The 16,189-nt window shown below is 39.0% G+C and overlaps 1 long non-coding RNA gene across 2 annotated transcripts in view; it reads right to left on the bottom strand.

Moving 5' to 3' along the window:
• LOC138047390 (uncharacterized) overlaps positions 1 to 8,338 on the bottom strand; it is a 14,600-nt gene extending 6,262 nt beyond the window's left edge. The window contains exons 1-3 of one of the 2 annotated variants that reach the window (XR_011131835.1): positions 7,519 to 8,338; positions 6,671 to 6,859; positions 6,303 to 6,366 (exon numbers count right to left, since the gene is read on the bottom strand). This is a non-coding gene — a long non-coding RNA (uncharacterized lncRNA). Of the gene's footprint in view, positions 1 to 6,302; positions 6,367 to 6,670; positions 7,285 to 7,518 lie in introns of those variants that run through there. The other variant, XR_011131834.1, reaches the window with a different exon arrangement.
• Positions 8,339 to 16,189: the final 7,851 nt, after the last annotated feature.

Genomic DNA, 16,189 nt, shown 5'->3' with positions numbered 1-16,189 from the left:
GGCTGTCATTAATTTTCACCTGCAATATATCAAAAACTGATTCTAGTTTTCATTTCCTTCACAATGTGAGCTCAGGGTTAACAGCTGGTACAGGTGAATGTCCTTTATGGCAGCCCTGTGAAAACTTTCCAGTGCATGTGACAATTTAATTGACCACATTAGTAATAGTACAAATTACTACATACCGGTAACATAACATGATTTGACATGGTATGAGTTAATTGCCTGACATGGTCATGTTCTGTACTATTTCTCGCCTGTTGTGCGACAAATCAAGAAATGGACTCAGGTATGTTTTTGTGTCAGGTTTCCATTAAGTTTGAAAGTAGAAGGGACCTTGTGACAGAGTGCGCAGGCACCCCTATATATAGTCTGGCTTTTGATCTTGAGACCTCCTTTGAGCAATAGCAGGTACTGTACTCAGTGCAAGATGGGTGCTAGTACCCAGGTCCCAGATTCTAATAAAACCCTTTCATGCAGGTTAGTTCAAGCTCCTGTGGTGGTGCAACTGTTAATACATGTAATAAGAGGCTATTAACTTTAAGCTAAAAGAGTAGAGACACCTTTTCTATTCAGGGCATTTTTTTTGACGAATGCTAAATACATACTCTCAAGAAACTCAGTGCAGACATGTTGGCTTTCTTGGATACTCTAGGTTAACCATGTAATGTACCCCAAACTGAGCAGAAAGACTCTGTTTGTATGAACTTACTTCCAGAAGAACCTCATTGTCAGCAATAATGAAAAGCTGTTGTTCATAATCGTCGGTCTCTGGGCACAGCACATGAACATCCCCACTTAAAACTGTTTAATTCACATAATCGTTTAAGTAAGGTCAAATTCCTTTGGGAGAGCAGAGAGATGCACACCGAAAGGTCAATGAAATTACCGGTATGTATCAAGCAAAATAAAAACTGCAAAAGCTGAAACTTCTTCATGAGGTTAAGACTAGTCATCCTTAATGTACTTTATATTCCATTTTTCCAGATGATCGGAGGTCAGTACCTATTTTGAACCATCAAATTTGACAGATTGGACGTTACAATATTATATATACATTGTACATTACCCTGAGAATGTTCATTTCCCATCTTACCCCCCAAATAATGTAATCCCTTCCTCACAGCCAAAGGCTTTCAGTAGGGTGGCCAGCACCATACAAGTTTTAAAATGGTACTTTTCTCTTCAACTCTCTGCCTAGCAATGCAAAAAAGCCTAAGGGTGTTGATTTTAACACTCCAAACAGGAACGGATACTTGTCTACAAACCTTGAACCTAAACATTTCTTTTGTTGGCATAAAAAAAATTACATTAGAAACTGTTGACAACTGTACATACCAACATGAAGAAGTCAGTCTAACTTCAAAATAGACAGTATAATTTACTGACAACTTAAATGTTCAGACAAAATTTAAATTGAGGGGATGTGTGGAATACGTTCTCAAGTGACTAGAAATACTGCACAGTCTGCAATGCTACCTTCTCCTTTTGTTTCACAAAATTGTTAAAATTTATCAGAAATATAGGCTGCTGTAAAGTTGCTCCCAAACACACTGTAAAAGCATTAAGTCTGTGTCTAGATAATGAAACTAAATGAGCCAGGTAGTTCATTGATGGCAGCACTTAGCTCTCTTTTCTGTAGAGTAACAAGGGGTATCACTGATCCCCTTTAACCCCTGGGAGTGAGACTTGACAGATTTTACTCTGTCTAATTCCAGGGAGATTCTAGTCGTCAACTGTGGTCATCCTAGGGCGTTTGAGGTGTCAATGGGTTAAGCAGTCAAAAACTTTGTCCCTTCCATTAAATGGGATGCTAACCAATCACAGAATTTTTTACAAAGTCTATCAAACAGGTACATATAAAACTGAGAGATGATCAAGACCAATCTCGTTCCCAGGGTCTCTTTTCTCTGCCTCGTTTGTCAGGACAAAGGAGGCAGAGAAAAGAGGTTGGATAAAGATCTGGCCTCAGTTGTTCAAAAACTGGATAGCACTATCCACCAGGCCCCAGTTGTTCAAATGATGGATAGCGCTATCCAGTGGATAAGTTATAGCGGAACCAACTGCACTTTCCAGTGTATAGCCATTTGTCCGGTAGAGAGCGTTATCCACCTTTAAAACAACTGGAGCCAGATAAATCACTATCCAGCAGATAAACACTACCAAAACCAATTGAGTTTGGATATCCAGTAGATAGTGATTTATCCCGCAGATAGCACTATCCCCCCTTCAAATAACTGGGGCCAGAACTCATACAGTCAACCAACATTTGAAGTCTCAAACACTTGATCACTGTGGCTTCAATAAGCAAATAATAACCGCCACTGTAATTAATACTGTGGGCTGAGCAATTACGGAAAAAAAACTCCTTATGTAGTGGTATGTTAAGGTACATGTACTTCAGAAAGAAGTACTTAATTACTCAAGAGAAAAGTGTCATTTTTGTAACTGACTTTTAAGTGCTACAAGAAATAGGCTCTAGAGGATAGTCGAGCTTTATATTACACCATTTTTTTTTATTTCATCATAAATTAAACGTTAAGCTAAGTATTTGCATAACAAAGTCAACAACTGAAGTTTCCAGTTTTTCTAAGTACCTAAAATGTAAGACAAGTTCCATTGGATGTGAGATGTACATCTCATTTCATTGATTTGATTCACTATATCTGATCTGACCTCTTCTTTCCAATGGAGGTTGAGAACAGTGCAGTGTAATGAAACCAAATGAAACGCGAGTAAAATTTTCAACCTACCGAAAGCATTGCTTTGCATGTCAGAGAGACGGGCCTTCCACGATATTTTCAAAGCGTTCAACAGCACTGTCACAAGCCAAACGAGTTCTCTTTGCATCAGTAACTCTTTCTCTACCCAAAAACTCATCTGCGAAAGGTTCTCGCACCTTTCCAGGACACTCACATGTACGTAAGTAAATATACGAGAAGATCTTGATTCATATAATAATATACAGCAATTTGAAGATTCGGTATGAATACATTTTAAAGACATAAATACTCAGTGAGAGACAATTCCATTCCATTAGATTTAATAGGTTCTCCCTCTTTACTTTGGCTCCAAACTAATCAACAAACAATGCTCTGGGAAACCCCTCGCGGCACTCGCCTCGAGACCGAAATTGATTGCTCATGCTCAGACTTTCAACCAATCAAAAACTTTATCCAAACGGATTATCCCAGAGTCTCTCGTAACCCGACCCGCTGGTCAAGGGGAACGAAGACTCTGGGAACGAGATTGCGTCATTATTCTCTATTGGCATCAGCGGTTTTTGCGCTCTGTCGGAAAAATAGGACCCAATATCACCGCCCACATGCGCTAATTTATCCGCTTACATGCGCTCGGGTGCACCAAAAGGAAAAGTCCATGCGTCGTCGACCAATGAATGAGACTGTTGATGACATTCATGTCAATCACGCCGAATGGGAATATAAAGACGGCCCGTTTTCCGATACAATCAAAACCTCCTGGGCTTGAGTACAACGAGGAGCGCTCTTGTTGTGGAGGCCCTCAGAGCTGAAAATTGAACTATCTGTCTGAACTATCTTCAAACAAACAATCAAGAAGTTCAACCGATTCGTAAAATTAACAACATTCGAAGAAATTTCGTGGGGATAATATGGCCAGCTTGTATAGGTATAGTAGGAGTTTTTATTCTCTTGGTACTTGCCCTCACTTCCTATTTTACAGAACTTCGATATTCTGTGGATCACATTTCTTCAACGTTGCAACAGTTTGTCAAACTGTATGTGTCCTAGTTGTGTTGTGTTGTGTTGTGTTGTGTTGTGTTGATGTTTGCTCAATCCAGAGGACCGAGGTTTTCGGGTCGAAAAAAACATCGTTTTCCCGAGATATTTTACGTGTACTCGCGAGCTCCCGGGAAAGTGTGACTAACAATGGCTGGCGTTGGAGCACTTCTAACACCAAGTCATGAGAAAAAAAATTAAAGACAAGGAACAGTATTGACTGAAATGAGAAGATGCGAGGTAATTGAACGTTACAGATTGTCACCTGAAAGAAGTGAGTGCGTTATTTCCAAGTTTCAAGGACCACATTGCATTGAGGCGCAACACCAGGCGAAATTTATTATTTTCCGCTAGATCCGGCGGAGGTTCAGGTGGGTAATTTTCCTTTTTTCTATGTTCTGACCACTGTAACTTTCAACGTCTTTGTGGATTAAGAGGCCCCTTTCGAGTCTGGTCAGGGACTCAACTGTTTTTAATCAGTTTTAGGTCCAGATAGCCTTACAGTACTTTGCAAGTGGAAGTTTCTTGACAGTCGTCGCAAGGCAACAGGGGAATCTCCAAGGCCAGGCGCGAGTCGCTGTGTTCACTCCGTTGCTCAGTGTTTAAAGTGTATTGCTAGCGAGTGGATAATCTTTCCCTCATCAAGAGAACAATTGAGTGTAATCATTGAGATTAAGTGTTTTATCATAATTTTACAAAGGTATTAATTTGACTTGTAAAGTATTAAACTCTACTAGTATACTAGTACTGCACACGATCATTAGAAAGCATTCCATTTTCATTTATTTAAATCTATTTCGTGTTTGTAATTTAGACCTAAATTCAAAAGTTTTTTCCATTCGGGTAGGCATATTCCCAAAAAACAGGGGTAAAAAGGACACATAACAGTATACATTTTCGGAGAAAACGAGTTTTCCTAAATGCTGTTCTCACTGCGGTCCGCATCCCGTGGTTGTCATACGAATTGACACAGCAGATAAACAGTGATGTTCGAATATGATTAAAGAGTATGTTCCAAAAATGTTGATTTATATTTTGATGCACACATTTAACTGTTAATCACTTCAAGTTTTAAGAGCCGTAGTTTATTGGGTCCGCCGCCTTAACTATTGTGATCTTTTATAGGAAACTGTGACTAAATTTCAGTCTGTTGGAGCTTTCCCTGAGATTATGGGGGAGATCGACGGCACGCTCATCCCAATCGGCGCACCAGCAAAAGAGGTATACCTTTACGTTTGTCACAAGGTGTTTCATGCCATCGATCAACGAGATGGCAGTCTGCGATGAGGAAATGCGATTCACAAACCTTGTGGCCAAGTGGCATGGTTCGATCAGTCTATGACTCAGCCATATGCAGATTCACATGAAAAAGAAACAGCAGGAAGGATGGTTTCTTGGGGAAAGAGGTACACCCTACAGAGATACCTTACAAAATTTCGAGTGCAGTGGAAGAAAATTATCAAAGGAGCCACACGAGAACAAGGAATATGAAAAAAAGAGACTTTGCTTTCAGTGTCTTGATATCTCTTGGGGACGATGCAGTTCTCCCCACGTTGTTGTTGTTATTATTATTATTATTATTATTATTATTGTTGTTGTTATTGACACTTATTGACAAAAAGCAACAACACTATATAAGAAAAAAATGATAAATCTAGCCATTAAGCAACATATTTTATCTTTTGGCATAGAAATAAGATTTGGGATAGCACAGACTTAATAAAACTTGATTTAATTTTTTTGTTTGATTCACTTCAATTTCAAGTAGCCAGTTGTTAATTGCCTATATGTAGAGAGATTTACAACTGTACCCAAAGACAAATAAAGTTTCCATTATTATTATTATTATTATTATTATTATTATCAGGGCTGTCATTAGGGGCCGTAACCCGTAACACCTGTTACGGCTGAGCCCAGTCAATGTTACGGGTGATGGTTGCTGCAGAATGAATATTCATGGTGCAAAACAAATTGAAATTTATTTATAAACATTTACCTTCTACAGAAAATATAATTACTGCCTTGTGTTGTCTGTGTTCATGATTCTAAGACGCGCTTTTAATAAAAATCCAAACATTTTCTGTAAGAAACCTTTGAAGAACACCCCTGATCGATTGTTGTTGGATTCCGACGCCATTTTTTTCAGTAACAAAATCATTATCAATGCATCGTACTTGATATAAATGGGATTCCACTAACCATTTTTCAAGGTTCTGTGATGCATGACCATTTCCACATGGTTAGTAAATATCTTTATTCATTGTGAAGTTTATCTTTTTGCCCTGTTTTATTTTCATCACTTTTTGATTGATTGCACCTCAGAGGGCTGGAAAATGCATTTCCGAGGGTCTAATTTGAAGACTTTTCTGGTGGAGCATGCCCCAAGAACCCCCTAGGGGCTCTGGCCCTTCGGGCCTTCCTTTACATGGCCTTTGACCATTTATTTACATGTTACGGGTGGAATCTTGAGTGCTACACCTGCTTCAACACTTAATGACAACCCTGATTATTATTAATTTAATCTTGGGTAACTGGTTTACTTGCTATGACCACTGGAAAGCCTCCCTCCTTCAATCACTTACAATCAATCAGCATAAACTCAACTGCCCTATACAGAGATAATAATAAATATGACATGACGAATGCTTCAAATGTTATGATATGGTATTGCACTGAGTCACAACTTCACTTTTGAAAAGAGTGGAAACGTACTTAGCGACCTCAACATAAATATTTGACTGTACTAATGAACAATATATTGCACAGCAGAACTGAGTTGCAGAAGTTAAAATGCCACACTTCCTTTACCAAATGCTGAATTATTGTTGGGAGGAAATAAAAAAATATCACAAAAACAACTGCCAATTATCAGGGAAAAGCCATGATTAAACTACAATGATTATCATTATTACCTCTTTGTTCTCTGCCATTCAGATCTTCAATTTCAACTTCCAGTTGCTTTCTTTTCATTCTATAGTAACTGGTTGCCACCTCAAAGTGCTGAAAGTGCCAAGCCTACTATCTGATTGAAAAACAGGGCCACTTATGTGGAATAAATTTACCATTACCTCCACCTGAGCATCTTAAAGATTTTTCTTTCTCTGTTTGTTGGATAGGACATGTCATACAATGTGCAAAATAAAACAAGAAAGTAAATCAGCCGCTATTCAAAATTATGTTGTATGAGCCCTGCACAGTCTACTAGTGCATGTCTACATGTTCAATTAACAAAATTTTACCCACCACAAAAAATAATTTCTTAAAGGCTTTCAGATAAAGGAAATAAAAAAGATATAGCTATTACCTAAATACCCAAACTTTGATCTCAAGCCACGTATGTCTCAGCTTCAAGCTCATTTGGGCATGATGGTTTTACAAGCAGCAAAGTTTTAAAAATGTAATAGGTCAGTTAGCACCATCTTTTATTAATCTCATAACTTATAAACAACGTAAAGTCCAATGACTAAAAAATATTGTGCAAAAGTACATGCACCTTTCACTGTTACAGTTGACTAAATTCAAGGATATTATACTCTCTGACAGGGAAAAATTATACAAGGGGTCATTTCTTGAAAGTTCCGAAACTTTTGACGCATTTTTCAGACCAAAGATATCACACTGAATGTCGAGCTGATTGACCCCTTTTAAACAGGCATGAAACTTAGCAATTGTGCTGCGTTGCCCTGTTGAAACACCTGCTCTCAGAAACGAGCCCCTGTAGGGAAAAAACATGCATTAAATAATTTTTTTTTCAAGATACCTGTAAATCCTCTCCCTAGAAAGAAGGATCTTTGCATGGCACAGATGAAGTGTTCCTGCCATCATTTTCCTTCTGAATAATGAGGGAAGGGGAGATGGTAATAGTGACCATGAAATAGTGAAGAAAACTTTCAAGGAAAGGTTAACATATTTTTCTCTTTACAAGTCAGAATATAAAAAGTATGACAGTGGCAGTATAAGTCGCTTAAGCAACAAAATTAAACAAAGAATAATTAACAATTCACACAAAAATTAAATAGCAGTACATTTTGTTCCTATTGAATGTTAGTTCATTAACTGTGAGACCTTTCTCCAATATTTTCAACACCTTTAACATATGATATTTTTGGTTTATTATCAGCATTTGAATGCAGTTCATTTAAACAACTTTTCAATGCAAAATAGCAATACAATATGAATTCAATAACAAAAGCATAATATACAATTACCTGAATCATGACTACTACAGCTGTCCATACAGTTTCCGTTAAACACAAAAAAGCAAGGTGCTGTTACATTACAATATTTTCTACAACCTCTCCTCAATCCTGCCACAAATAGGTTGAAGAAATTATGGTGTTGCGATCTACAACATTGCTGATTCAAGCATAATTGAACAAGGAAAAGAAAAATGAAGTCAAAATAATATGTACATGAAATCCAGATATGCATCAATCATATCAATGTGGTTATAAGTGTATACAGTCATATTAATTTTAATGGTCATTCTTCTATTTTAATGACATTACTAATACTTAATAAGTAGTTTCTTCGAAATACATTTTAACATAAAAACTAGCGATAAAATTTTACGACATTTCGATCTCGCTGAGATCATTTTCAAGTTTGAAAAAAAAATGAATAAAACTTTGCCTATAAGAAGTAAAATCACACGTGAGAATATTAAAAGCGATAAAAATGTGGAAACATGTACTAAGCGTTACAAAAGGTAAGTGATAAAAACCAAAAAAGGCTTGATAACAATAGGACAAAAGCTTTACAAAACAATATATGAAACACTCTGAGCTATAAAAATAACTTTGCACGGATGGAGTCAGCCAACTTTGAACACGCAGTCTGACTCCATCCGTGCAAAGTTATTTTTATAGCTCGGAGTATTTCATATATATTTCTTTTGTAAAGCTTTTGTCCTATTGTTATCAAGCCTTTTTTAATTTTTATCACTTACCTTTTGTAACGCTTAGTACATGTTTCCACATTTTTATCGCTTTTAATATTATCACGTGTGATTTTAATTCTTATAGGCCAAGTGTTATTCACTTTTTTTCAAAATTGAAAATGATCTCAGCGAGATCGAAACGTCGGAAAAATTAATCTCTAGTTTTTATCTTAAAATTACTACTACTGCTAACATTAATAATTTTATTTTAAATTAGTTTGTATATTTGTATTCTTGATTCTGTTATTGTCACAAAAATCCTATTAAGAAATTGCAATATTACCAAGAGTGTCAGTTCCACCAGTTAATTGCCCACATTGTATGATTGGGGGCCAAGGACATAAGTATGTTGTAACTTGCTTCTCTGAAAATCTCGTTGACAGTATTGGAGCAGTGGGGTTTTTGAGACCTTCACTGAATTCCTGCAATGTAAAGTTATTTTACATTGTTTTTAATCAAGCAATAAAAAAGATGTATCACAAAAACACAACTACTGATCATTGATTCAGATTGTTTTTGTTGCTCTTACCTGAGCTTCATCTAGTAATTAGCTCCCATTACCAGTGACTTATTTATTTATTTATTTATTTATTGATTTTTATTACAATTTAATGGCAACAACTATATAGTTTTCCATGTATTAAATATTAAATATTAAACAAGAAAAAAATCAATTGTAACAAAAATTGTAAAAAGCCATAGGGATAATCTGTAAAAGAGTAATCAACACTCCATACTAGACAGATCACCGAGAAGCTGAGCAAAAAGTTTTTAACAACATGTTTAAATGTTGTCAGAGAGGGGGCTAATCTAAGCTCTAATGGTAAAGAATTCCATTTAAGACTCACCTACAATTCTATTACAATAGCTTGTTAATTCCCTGGCGGGTCTCCTTTCCTTATTAGTCCTTCCTTTTCACAGAGGCGGTCAGATTTTCCTGAAGTTTCTTCACGTGCATTTTTTTTCCAAATTACCAAACCTGGCCCCAGTTGTTCAAAAGGTGGATAACGCTATCCCACCGGATAAATCACTATCCATTGGATAGAGCAATTGGTTTTGCTGGCCCCAGTTGTTCAAGCGATAGAATTATCCACCGGATAAATCACTAGCCAGCGGATGAACAATAGCAAAACCAATTGAGTTACCCAATGCATAGTGATTTATGCAGTGGACGATCACTTACCTTGACTGCTTTGTGTGACTTGCGTCATTTCCGCTTCTAATCCATTCTTCTCAGGATCTCTCTTCTCTGCCTCCTTTCTCAACCACAAAGAGACCCTGGGAACGAGGTTGAATGTTTCCTTGTTTTGAGGGTCCGGTGGTTTCCTGTTTTCTGTGTTGGTTGTGTTGCCTCGGAAGTTGATAGTTAAAACTATTCACCGAAGTGGAGGTGGCTAGTGGCGAAGCGGCGAGGTAAATATCCACCACTAGCCACCGACGCTGAGGTGAATAGTTGTTTTAGTATATACTAAAACAGTGAGATAATACAGCACAAAAAGACGATTTTAACTCATTTAGTCCTGCAAAGATTAGGAAATTTGTTGGAGCAAATTCCGCGCGAATTGCTCGAAGGTGATTACTTAACAATTGTTCACCGACGTGGAGGTGACTAGTTACGCGAAGAGAAACGGAAGTCAAATTTTCTTTTTAACTTGTTTTTAGGGGTCAAAATTTGCTTAAGCCACTCCCAGATTGGTCTCCTTAGGGGTCACGAAAAGCTTGAGCCACGCCCAGATGGTCTCCTTTAGGGGTTAAATTCAAAATTTCCGACGAGCATCCCTGTCTGTTCTATATGGGAGTCCCCCCACCCCCTCCCCCCCCCCCGCCCCCCCGGGCTGAAATGCTGGCGTGTTGCTTTTGTGACAAATAAAAGTTGTCACGTACGAAAAATATTGCTCGCGTAGACGACCCAAAATGTGGCAAATTCCTGGCTTTGGAGAACGACCGGGCAAGTATCTACACGATCAAATGAATTTGCTTCATAGAATTGTCAAATAATAATTACTCGTGTAGACGGGGCTTAAATGTAATTTTATCGTGCTAGCGCTCATAACAGTGGCATGTACGTGGAGATAATCTAATTGGCGCGTGTCGTGTGAGTAAATGACATCACTTTCTCCTCGATCCAGATCGCTGAAAGCTTATCGGTCGAAACCGCACCAAGTGTGGACTTAAAATAAACAGCCTTAATATTAGAAAAAAAAACTTTCGCCTGTTGAGCATAAAATGCAAGTACTTTCCAAATGTGAAGAAAAACGAGAACTGATTTTTTTTAATCGTAGTAGCACTTAAACAAAAAAAAACTTAATATGTAAGATTTGAGCAATTAAATAAACGAAAATCTTAAAATTAAGCATACGTCAATTGTTTTCTATTTTCTGGACCCGAGACAATAGGCCAATTTCAATATATTGAAATTCAGTCCTGAACAAACGGTATCATCTCGAGGCTCTGGGGGCTGGGGAATAGGCCATTTCCGAGTTCATGTCTGCCTCCTCCTCAAAGCGAGTCTAAGTGCAAAGTTTTTGTGATGGTAATTTTTTTAGTTCTACTTTACATATGAATGAAAACTAATTTTCCTCACAAAAACTTCGCACTTAGACTCGCTTTGAAGAGGAGGCAGACATGAACTCGGAAATATAATGGCTTATTAATATTAGGATTTGTATGAGTTTATTCCCCAGAGCCTCGAGATAATGCCTTTTGTTTAGGACTTATTTTTAATATATCGAAATTGGGCTATTTCTATAGGACCCGCGACAATGTATACAGGACCCGCGAAACACGTCACGCGCCAAGTAGATTATCTCTACGTGGACAGAAACCCATGAGTTGGAGCGAGCAACTTCCATATATTTCTGTTACGGCGTTTTCACAGACCGATTTATTTTTCGATTAATTAAATTTCCCGCGAATAAGACTCCCGCAGAATCTCGATGACCAATCACAGGAAACTAACTTGACGTCATAGCGTCACCGAACCGCAACTGCCTTTGTTGTTTTGCGGCAAAGGTAGTCCAAAAATAGATTGGTCTTTAAAAATGCTTAGTATGGAAGTTGCTCGCTCCTACTTATGGGCTCCTGACGTGGAGTATTTTCCTGTAATGGGATTAGGAAAGTATTTTATTATTCAGGGATTGACATGTTCTCTCCTTAGCTGTCTCTTTACACGAGCTGACTGCAAAAAGATTATAGTAACACCACCGTGATGCACACCCAAATTGAGTCAATGATTATTTAATTTGAAAAGGGGTGGAAATTTTTCACCAAACCGTCATAACGCATTTTCAAAATGAGTGAAAGCTTAACACTCAGTTTAGCACCTTTTTGGGGACTGATTTTCTAATTTTCTGATTTTTCTGACTTACTGTTGATAGTGCTTGTGTTTTGCTTCCGGGTGCGTGTTCAGCTAACAAGAAAACCCTAAAACTAAACGGTTGGTTCGGTGAATGCAGAGAAGCGACTCCCAGCTTTTCACGAGCACGACGAACGCTCAGCTATCACCATTGAACCGAAAACCAATTGTACATGACATCAGCTATTCGGTACTAAGATAGACTGGGGCCCAGATCATCGGTAAAGGTTATATTTAACAAAGACCGCACGCATGGTATTTCCTTGTTAATTCTTTGTCGCAATAGATAATATCGATCGATTTCGCTCGTTCGTCCAACATCCTAAATGGCAATGAGTGTAAAAGCTCATTCAGATCTACCCCCACTCCACCCTAACCCTCCCCCCTGACCCGCTACGAATGGGACAACAGGGTGCTTTTTAAGGCAAGCTAAGCGGAAGTAAACATTTCGTATGCCAAGACAGTAGTGTCTCCTAGATTCTTCAAGACCAGACCGCCCGATGATCACTAATAGAGAAAAATACTTAGCAACATAAATGTGGTTTCGTGAAGACAAGTTGAAAAGGAAAACAGCTCACTTCCGGTTGCCGTTCGCACCTCGTTCCCTGGGTCTCTCTTCTCTGCCTCCTTCGTCAACGGAGGCAGAGAAGAGAGACCCTCGCAACGAGGTTGTCAAAAACGTCTCGTGCTTAAGCTTCCCAACACCGCAAAAAAACGCAGGTGCATGCTAACTTAATACCATGGGGAAGCTCTTAGGAGCCTTTCATAACTCTTCTCCAGTTGATCCGTGAGCTTGCTCACACGAGCATTTCATTTTATTTCACAGTCGCTCTGATCTTGCGAATCTGACTAATGAAGGCCGCGAACCCGTACATGAGGGAGGGGATGGTGGACACTCGACCCAACCGATCCTCCCTGCTGAGACAGCCACTAATCACACCAGAAGCTTGAACCACACTGAAGAAAATGCCGCCGCGGACTCGATTTTCTCTGGTGACGGAGGGGCTCGGCAGGCGCCCGAACAGAGCCAACTTATGGGATCAGGGGCTAACCAAGCCAACGGGCTGAGCGAAGCTGCTGTGGTACCCACTGGACCGATTGGTGGACCATACAACGAGCTTTGTGGTTCTACTGAGAGCGGAGCAACGAGAGACCGGCGCCTGGCTGACATGACTATTGAGCAAGCCGGCGGAAGGGACTATCCTGTCATGGGACTTGACGCACAGCACACCAGCCCTAATTTCCACGCAGCATCGGAGAGTGTATTCAGAGTTCACTCTGGTGAAGATGACCAGCAGATCAACGGGTTACCTGGAAACCATGAAGAGGAGCCTGTTACTGAGGAGGCCAATGGATCAAGCGTCCACAACGCTTGTGGAGACAGCTATCGCCCTTCTGAGACAGCTACAGGAGAGGGACTGCCAATCCAAGAAGATCTGGCACGCTTGTCTGTACAGGAACAAGGCGACGGATGTGCAGTACCACAGATGCCAATTCTACCTCCAGATGACCAGCGAGGCGGAGTCTCTTCTATGGGAAACGCCGAAAAGCCCACAGAGAATTGCTGCCGTCCAAGAGAGATAAAGGAATGGAATCAACAACTTACGAGGCAAGTGGCACATTTCAATGACCAATAATAATTTTAACAATCATAATAATAATAATATTGATACTAATAATACTAATAATGATAATGTTAATAGTAACAATAATAATTACAATAATGTTAATAATAATAATAATAATAATAATATCAAACATCGTTGTAAGGAGATTTATGATTTCATTCAAAGGAAAACAGATTTTTGAATGTCCTTTTTTTTTGTACATCATTAACGACTTGTAGCCATGATCCCGAGAAAAGGACAGATACGAAGCACGCAAATGAGAACATTTTGCTCCGCATTTGTCTTAGACATGTGGATTCCTTTATCCGCTGTGTCTGTCTTTTTATTGATCACAGTGTATATGTCCGAGTTTTCACCTTTTAAAATCCCTTTGAAATGGTGCGAGCCTTTCAGTGCAACTGCAATCTTCAAGCCTTGATGGTGTGGGGGTTTTTTAGAGCTTTAACAAAAAATAGGAACAGGAACAAAACATAATGAAGTAAGATCGTCCGCTGTTGTCGATAACATTGTCTGTCGTTTCAAGAACCTGAGCGAATGTCATCCTTATGCGACTAAAAACTGTGACCTCAACAAGAACACTGCTGAGCACCACTTACTGACGAACCACGAAATTGACTGGGACTCCGCTAATTACAATACCCGGCACTTATACAAACTACCACCAACGAACACACTATAGAGCTGGTTTAAAAACCAAGAACAAACACATGCACTGAACCGTTGCCAACTACTGCTAGCGCCATACAAACGACTTATCGACGATTGACCAACAGAACAGTCAAACAACGACAGAGCGCCAATCACAGTCTTCTCAGCCAGCAACATCACAAACGGCAACTCCGCAAAGCAAGAATATCATTGGTTAAAAAAGGAAAAATAATCGTGCTGCACGTGCAGCACGAATTTCATTATTTGCCCGTACTCCACAAAACAACAACGTTAAATCACCAACTGGTTTTGACGACAACGTGAGCATATAACAATGAAACAGTCATTTTCTGTTTTGACTTGAACACCGTTCGCACCCATTCAGTTACAGGATAGTTCGCCCGTATTATACAAAGTGAACAAGTTATATTTTGGAATGACGTTTTCGTTGCCGTAGCCGTCGTCTTTGCTTAAGCTCCCTACTAGGGAATTTAAGATACTACAACGGCGACGGTTGACGAATACCTCACCTCAAATTATAACCTGGCTCTATCATAAGTCTTTCACGATTATTCAGTCTCGTTCACGTCCTACAATGTGGGCAAAGTATCCTAAAAATAAATTGGTACGAGCGGTTTCAAAGTTAAAATAGAGAATGAAAGATTCTCTGTTGCATGCTTACGTTGTCGTCAAAACTTCAAATTTGGTGATTTCACGTCGTCGTTAAGCAGAGGACCGCAAACATACGAGCTAAAATTCGTGCTGCACGTGCAGCACGGTTATTTATGCTCTTTTAACCAATGATATTATTGTTTTGTGGCGTTGTCGTAGTCGTAGCCGTCGTCATTGCTTAAACTCCCTACTGACTAGAGTAATACGGTCAGAGATTATACGATTCACCGACACTACACAAATCACTTGACTCTGAGGATCACTTCAGCTCAAGTTAACGTAGTCAGTGTGACCAAGAACATGCAGTCCTTTTCAGGACTACACTCACCTGGACGATCTTGCTTCATCAAGTCTTGATATGATCCCTGGGTTCAAATAATTCAGTTTGCTAATTATGAAAAAAAAAAAAAAAAAAACGTTTAAATACTTGATAAAGTATAACGTTCCTCGGTGATTATCAGGTTGGTGGTAAGAAAAAAATGGGCATGTATATATAAAAGCGTAAAAGAATATTAAATATCATGAATTGTAAATAAAGAATAAAAATGCCAAAAAATCAAAAAGCAAATCATGGTACTGAACTGAAATGTTAGCACGCGCCAAGATTTGAATTCGAAATTAGTGCGTTTTGTCCGAAGAGCGGTCAAGACATCGTCATTTATCATTTGTTTCTGTTTTTAAAAATCTTCAAGTGAAGTACAACGAGGAATTCTGCCACTTATGTCAAAAACGTAATTAGATGTATCCAACAGGAAGTGTCCCTTTAAATCAATTTAAGCATTTACTACCCATTTACAACAATAGAATGTAACCTTGTTTTTCCACCGAAACAAAGGAAAACGTTTGCATGATAATAGAACTCAATTCCGAGAGGATTAGTTGGGTGCACCAATATGGCCGCCGTTCTATTAAGGAAGTAGGGAGCTTTAGCAACGACAACGGTGACGGCAACGAGAACGTTAAGGTCTGGCCAAACGCTCGCAACATTTCAACGCAACATCTTGCAACATTGTTGGGCACAACATGTTGCGTACGTTTGGCCACCCTGTTGCGATATGTTGCGTGCGTTTGGCCAGCCCGTTGAAAACATGTCGCAACATCATGCAACAATGTTGCAAGATGTAGCGTTGAAATGTTGCGAGCGTTTGACCAGGCCTTTACAAAATTGTATATTTAGTGGACAAAAACA

Source organism: Montipora capricornis, chromosome 4, assembly GCF_036669925.1.
Source record: "Montipora capricornis isolate CH-2021 chromosome 4, ASM3666992v2, whole genome shotgun sequence".
Lineage (NCBI taxonomy): Eukaryota > Metazoa > Cnidaria > Anthozoa > Scleractinia > Acroporidae > Montipora > Montipora capricornis.
This window is presented reverse-complemented; position numbering and strand designations above follow the sequence as displayed.